Consider the following 7,113-nt stretch of genomic DNA (forward strand, 5'->3'; position numbering starts at 1 on the left):
ACTCCATCTCTTATCTAGCCCGTGCCGCGCCCGTTTAGCCCCCTCAATCCGGCCGAACAAAAGCTGTTTCGGCATGCGGTGGCTGGGCATGCGGGCTACATGACCCAGCCATCGCAGCCTAGCCCGCCGGAGGAGCTCACCGATGGGACCTTGGCCAGATCTCTCAAGGATTTGTGAGCTCCTCACACAATCCAGTCTGGTTAAACCCAGGATGGATCGTAGGCAGGCCAGCCTAAATGTTTCTAACCGGCAAAGATGTTCCATTAGGGGGTCCACGTTTCGCAAGCGTAGAGAAGGGAGGGAATGACCGTGGCCGAGAAGACCTGAAGCTTAGTGCGGAGCGACAGACCAGGTAGCTTCCACACAGCGTTGCGCAACCGATGAAAAGATATTGCCGTTCGACTGATTCGGAGTGAGACCACACACAGACACACAGAGACACAGACACACACACAGACACACAGACAAGACACACAGACAAGACACACAGACACACAGAGACACACACACAGACACACAGACAATACACACAGACACACAGACAATACACACAGACACACAGACAAGACACACAGACACACAGACAAGACACACACACAGACACACACACAGACACACACATACACACACACAGAGACACACAGACACACACACAGACACACAGACAAGACACACAGAGACACACAGAGACACACACACACATACACAGACACACACACAGAGACACACAGAGACACACAGACACACACACAGACACACAGACAAGACACACAGACAAGACACACAGACACACAGACAAGACACACACACACACATGCACAGACACACAGAGATACACACACAGACACACACACACACACAGACACACAGAGATACACACACAAACACACACACACAGACACACACACACACACAGACACACAGACACACAGAGACACACACACACACAGACACACACACACAGACACACACACAGACACACACAGATACACACACAGACACACACACACAGACACACACATACACACACACACATACACAAACACACAAACACACATACACACACACACCTTGGCCTGATTTCGCCAAGGGAGCGTGATCCATCGTTGCGCGATCTTCGGCTCGTCCGCGCCAGCGGCGTCGGCTGGGGATTTTTTTTTGGCTTTGGGTCACCATGGAGTCGCGCGGCGCTTTGGGACGCGCTGCTCCTTCGGGCCGTCTGGAACGCGCTCTTCCTCCGGATATTAAGAAGCCGCCTTGAAATCACCGCGATAAAAAAACGCATTTCTTTAGAACTGTTTTTTTTTTGTGTTCAGTTCGTTGTCCTGTCCCACGGCACCTCCGATTATATCACGGTTGGCTATGTACGGTGTGAAGGAAGTTCTACATACATACATGATGGTGGCGATGGTGATGATGTTAATGGTGGTGATATTCTTGGTTCTTTCGGTAAAGTCACGTAGAAGGGAAAAAAATAATAATAAAAATCTTAAACGAAAAAATTATCATGACGTTTCGACTGCAACACAAGCAATCATCATCAGGTGATGATCATCATCATCACCTGATGATCATCACCTGATGATGATTACTTGTGTTGCAGTCGAAACGTCGTGAGAATTTTATTGTTTTAGATTTGTATTATTTTATTGTTTCCCTTCTACGTGACTTTACCGAAAGAACCAAGAATATGAATCCCTGCAGTCACGAAAGCTTTAAATGAAAAGTATATTTAATTAAGTAGAACGTGTTGTCTATATTTATTTAAAGTTGCGCATTTTTACGTGACGTCACATTTCTCAAACACCCCCCTCCTCCCTCGTCACACATCGTCACAAATGTCGGACCACCCCCCACCCCCCCCCCCCCAGGTGCGTGACGTCATTTATAGACGGCCGCCATGCACTTTTAAATCGTCTCGAGGAGTGAAATCGAATTTCTTCAGAACAGAGTTTTTGTTTGCGTGTTCAGCCCGTTGTCCTGTCCCCCGCAACTCCGATGAGCACGGTTGCCCACGCACGGCACATTTCGTAACGCTGCCTTTGAGCCACAATCCCTCGCTGCCGGAGGGAAGAAGTCACCGTCACCCCACAAGTGGAACGCAGCCGCGTTCAGTTTTGACGCCGGGGCGGTCGATTAGATGGAGTGGAGCAAACTTTTGAATGAACTGGAATCTCGGTTGGCCTACGATCCCCCACCCCCGCAATGTGTGAAGATACTACTGACTCAATTGTGTGTAGGTATATACACACCCTACAAGCAATACAGTCAGTAGATACTACGTACAATATGGTCAGATACTACTGACCATATTGTATGTAGGGCGTGTAGGCATATGGATACTATTATAGAGTCAGTAAATACGACTTACCATACTGTATGTAGGGCGTGTAGGCATATTGATACTACTATAGAGTCAGTAGATACTATTGACCATACTGTATGTAGGGTGTGTAGGCATATTAATACTACTATAGAGTCAGTAGATACTGCTGACCACATTGTATGTAGGGTGTGTAGGCATATTGATACTACTATAGAGTCAGTAGATACTACTGACCATATTGTATGTAGGGCGTGTATGCATATTGATACTATTATAGAGTCAGTAAATACGACTTACCATACTGTATGTAGGGCGTGTAGGCATATTGATACTACTATAGAGTCAGTAGATACTATTGACCATACTGTATGTAGGGTGTGTAGGCATATAGATACTACTATAGAGTCAGTAGATACTACTGACCATATTGTATATAGGGTGTGTAGGCATATTGATACTACTATAGAGTCAGTAGATACTACTGACCATATTGTATATAGGGTGTGTAGGCATATTGATACTACTATAGAGTCAGTAGATACTACTGACCATATTGTATATAGGGTGTGTAGGCATATAGATACTACTATAGAGTCAGTAGATACTACTGACCATATTGTATGTAGGGTGTGTAGGCATATTGATACTACTATAGAGTCAGTAGATACTACTGACCATATTGTATGTAGGGCGTGTAGGCATATTGATACTACAATAGAGTCAGTAAATACTACTGACCATATTGTATGTAGGGTGTGTAGGCATATAGATACTACTATAGAGTCAGTAGATACTACTGACCATATTGTATGTAGGGTGTGTAGGCATATTGATACTACTATAGAGTCAGTAGATACTACTGACCATATTGTATGTAGGGTGTGTAGGCATATTGATACTACTATAGAGTCAGTAGATACTACTGACCATATTGTATGTAGGGCGTGTAGGCATATTGATACTACTATAGAGTCAGTAGATACTACTGACCATATTGTATGTAGGGCGTGTAGGCATATAGATACTACTATAGAGTCAGTAGATACTACTGACCATATTGTATGTAGGGTGTGTAGGCATATAGATACTACTATAGAGTCAGTAGATACTACTGACCATATTGTATGTAGGGTGTGTAGGCATATAGATACTACTATAGAGTCAGTAGATACTACTGACCATATTGTATGTAGGGTGTGTAGGCATATTGATACTACTATAGAGTCAGTAGATACTACTGACCATATTGTATGTAGGGTGTGTAGGCATATTGATACTACTATAGAGTCAGTAGATACTACTGACCATATTGTATGTAGGGTGTGTAGGCATATAGATACTACTATAGAGTCAGTAGATACTACTGACCATATTGTATGTAGGGTGTGTAGGCATATAGATACTACTATAGAGTCAGTAGATACTACTGACCATATTGTATGTAGGGCGTGTAGGCATATAGATACTACTATAGAGTCAGTAGATACTACTGACCATATTGTATGTAGGGTGTGTAGGCATATTGATACTACTATAGAGTCAGTAGATACTACTGACCATACTGTATGTAGGGTGTGTAGGCATATAGATACTACTATAGAGTCAGTAGATACTACTGACCATATTGTATGTAGGGTGTGTAGGCATATAGATACAACAATAGAGTCAGTAGATACTACTGACCATATTGTATGTAGGGTGTGTAGGCATATTGATACTACTATAGAGTCAGTAGATACTACTGACCATATTGTATGTAGGGTGTGTAGGCATATAGATGCTACTATAGAGTCAGTAGATACTACTGACCATATTGTATGTAGGGTTTCCAGGCATATTGATACTACTATAGAGTCAGTAGATACTCCTGACCATATGGTATGTAGGGTGTGTAGGCACATAGATACTACTATAGAGTCAGTAGATACTACTGACCATATTGTATGTAGGGCGTGTAGGCATATAGATACTACTATAGAGTCAGTAGATACTACTGACCATATTGTATGTAGGGTGTGCAGGCATATAGATACTACTATAGAGTCAGTAGATACTACTGACCATATTGTATGTAGGGTGTGTAGGCATATAGATCCTACTATAGAGTCAGTAGATACTACTGACCATATTGTATGTAGGGTGTGTAGGCATATTGATACTACTATAGAGTCAGTAGATACTACTGACCATACTGTATGTAGGGTGTGTAGGCATATAGATACTACTATAGAGTCAGTAGATACTACTGACCATATTGTATGTAGGGTGTGTAGGCATATAGATACAACAATAGAGTCAGTAGATACTACTGACCATATTGTATGTAGGGTGTGTAGGCATATTGATACTACTATAGAGTCAGTAGATACTACTGACCATATTGTATGTAGGGTGTGTAGGCATATAGATGCTACTATAGAGTCAGTAGATACTACTGACCATATTGTATGTAGGGTTTCCAGGCATATTGATACTACTATAGAGTCAGTAGATACTCCTGACCATATGGTATGTAGGGTGTGTAGGCACATAGATACTACTATAGAGTCAGTAGATACTACTGACCATATTGTATGTAGGGCGTGTAGGCATATATATACTACTATAGAGTCAGTAGATACTACTGACCATATTGTATGTAGGATGTGTAGGCATATTGATACTACTATAGAGTCAGTAGATACTGCTGACCATATTGTATGTAGGGTGTGTAGGCATATAGATACTACTATAGAGTCAGTAGATACTACTGAGCATATGGTATGTAGGGTGTGTAGGCATATAGATACTACTATAGAGTCAGTAGATACTACTGAGCATATTGTATGTAGGGTGTGTCGTGGGAGGCCCGCGACCGTTCAGACAATCGTCACCGGTGTTGGCCGTGAGCGGGAATCGAACTCGGGTCGCCGGATGTGTCGCGTAGCGCGCTAAACCGCTACACTACCGCTCCTATAACGTACACAACAACAACAACCGCCATTCGCCACTAAGTGGCGGTGACGTCACCACGGCGCTTGTGCCAGGCTAGGTGCACCCTGAGGCCACGTGAAGTGTCGAACGCCCGCTGGCAGAACCCAGGTGCCACGGGTCGACTGACTCAGCCGAGTGCCCGATGCACCACATGTGCCCCCTCCTGCGACAACTGTAACGTCCACACATATACACACACGCACACAACCACAGTATTTACCAGGGCGGTCACCGCCGAGGTTTTAGAAACGCGGAACCTCTTGCAAAGGAGCGCCCGAAGCGCCCGCTAGCACCCCGCCGATGAACAAGCGCATGGCAAGGGGCAGCCTCGCCACTGGGCCGCGAGAATACATGAACGCCGCACGGTGGTGGATGGGTCGTTACTTTGCATGCAGCCAGAACGCTTGATTAACTGCACAGATCAGATCATTTGTATTCCCAGACAATAGCAGCAGCGACGCTGCATCGGTAATTGACGTGAATTGTCCATTCTGAAAGGCACTGTATTAGATATATAGCATATGCTTAAGAAGTGTGTGTGTGTGTATATATAATCTGATTGCTGTGAGCATGGGAAATTTGACGGCGTATTTGCAGTGAGTCATTTAGCGTATTGCTCGAAACAGTTATAGAAAACGCAATTGCGTTTATGCAAAATAATATATCTACGGGCTGTCGTGGTTTTGCCAGAATCAAAAACGATGAAAAATAAGAATGGGTAATAAAACAGGTGCTAAGATGTTCAAACACCAAATAGAAACCGTTTGCAAGGATAATAATAGGATAATAATAGGGTTTTCCCCTTTTTCTGCATTAACCACAATACTCGCAGTCAAAATGCAAACAAAAAACACACTCTGATAAGGTAAAGTCACGTAGAAGGGAAACAATAAAATAATAAAAATATAAAATAATAAAATTCTCACGACGCTTCGACTGCAACACAAGCAATCATCATCAGGTGTGAAAACCACAGCAATATTTTTTTTAAAAAGTGGCGTTTTTTTTGCTGTGGTTTTCACACCTGATGATGATTGCTTGTGTTGCAGTCGAAACGTCGTGAGAATTTGATTATTTTATATTTTTATTATTTTATTGTTTCCCTTCCACGTGACTTTACCGAAAGAACCAAGAATATGAATCCCTGCAGTCACGAAAGCTTTAAATCAAAATTTACACTCTGATAATATATGATGATGCATTGTCCTTGAAACTGATTGGTCCACACCAGAGACGGCTTTCTTTTGAGCCTCGACCCAATTGGTGCTAGACCAGAGGACGCCAAAAGGCGTACAGCTAAAAAACAATGCACTATCAAAGTAATGAGGGCTCGGGTTTAAGCATCTACATCATTGGACCTCCTTTGCCAGTACCAAATTATAATAATAGGGTTTTTTTACCCTTTTTTCTGGCAACAAAACTGAAACCTTTTTTACAATGATTCATGTTACTGCATTAACCACAATACCTGCAGTCAAAATGCAAGTATTGTGGTTGCCAGAAAAAAGGGGAAAAACCCTATTATTTTATTTGACGTTTGCAAGGAATCAAGTTCGCATTAACCACACACAGTACTTGTGGCAAAACATCCAAACAAACATCCTCCGATAATAATAATACTCTTTGGTTCTTTCGGTAAAGTCACGTAAAACAACTACATTTAGTTGCTTTCATTTTTTGTTTAATTCAATTTAATTTAATTTATTTTTTTACCTACGTCACTTGACCGAAAGAACCAAAGAGTATGGATCCTTGCAGTCACGAAAACTTCAAATCTAGAAACAATAATAATATAATCATGTATGGCATTATCT

The sequence above is a fragment of the Petromyzon marinus genome, unplaced genomic scaffold (genome assembly GCF_048934315.1).
Source record: "Petromyzon marinus isolate PM22_M1 ecotype Great Lakes invasive population unplaced genomic scaffold, UKy_Petmar_22M1.pri1.0 PM_Scaffold_538, whole genome shotgun sequence".
NCBI lineage: Eukaryota > Metazoa > Chordata > Hyperoartia > Petromyzontiformes > Petromyzontidae > Petromyzon > Petromyzon marinus.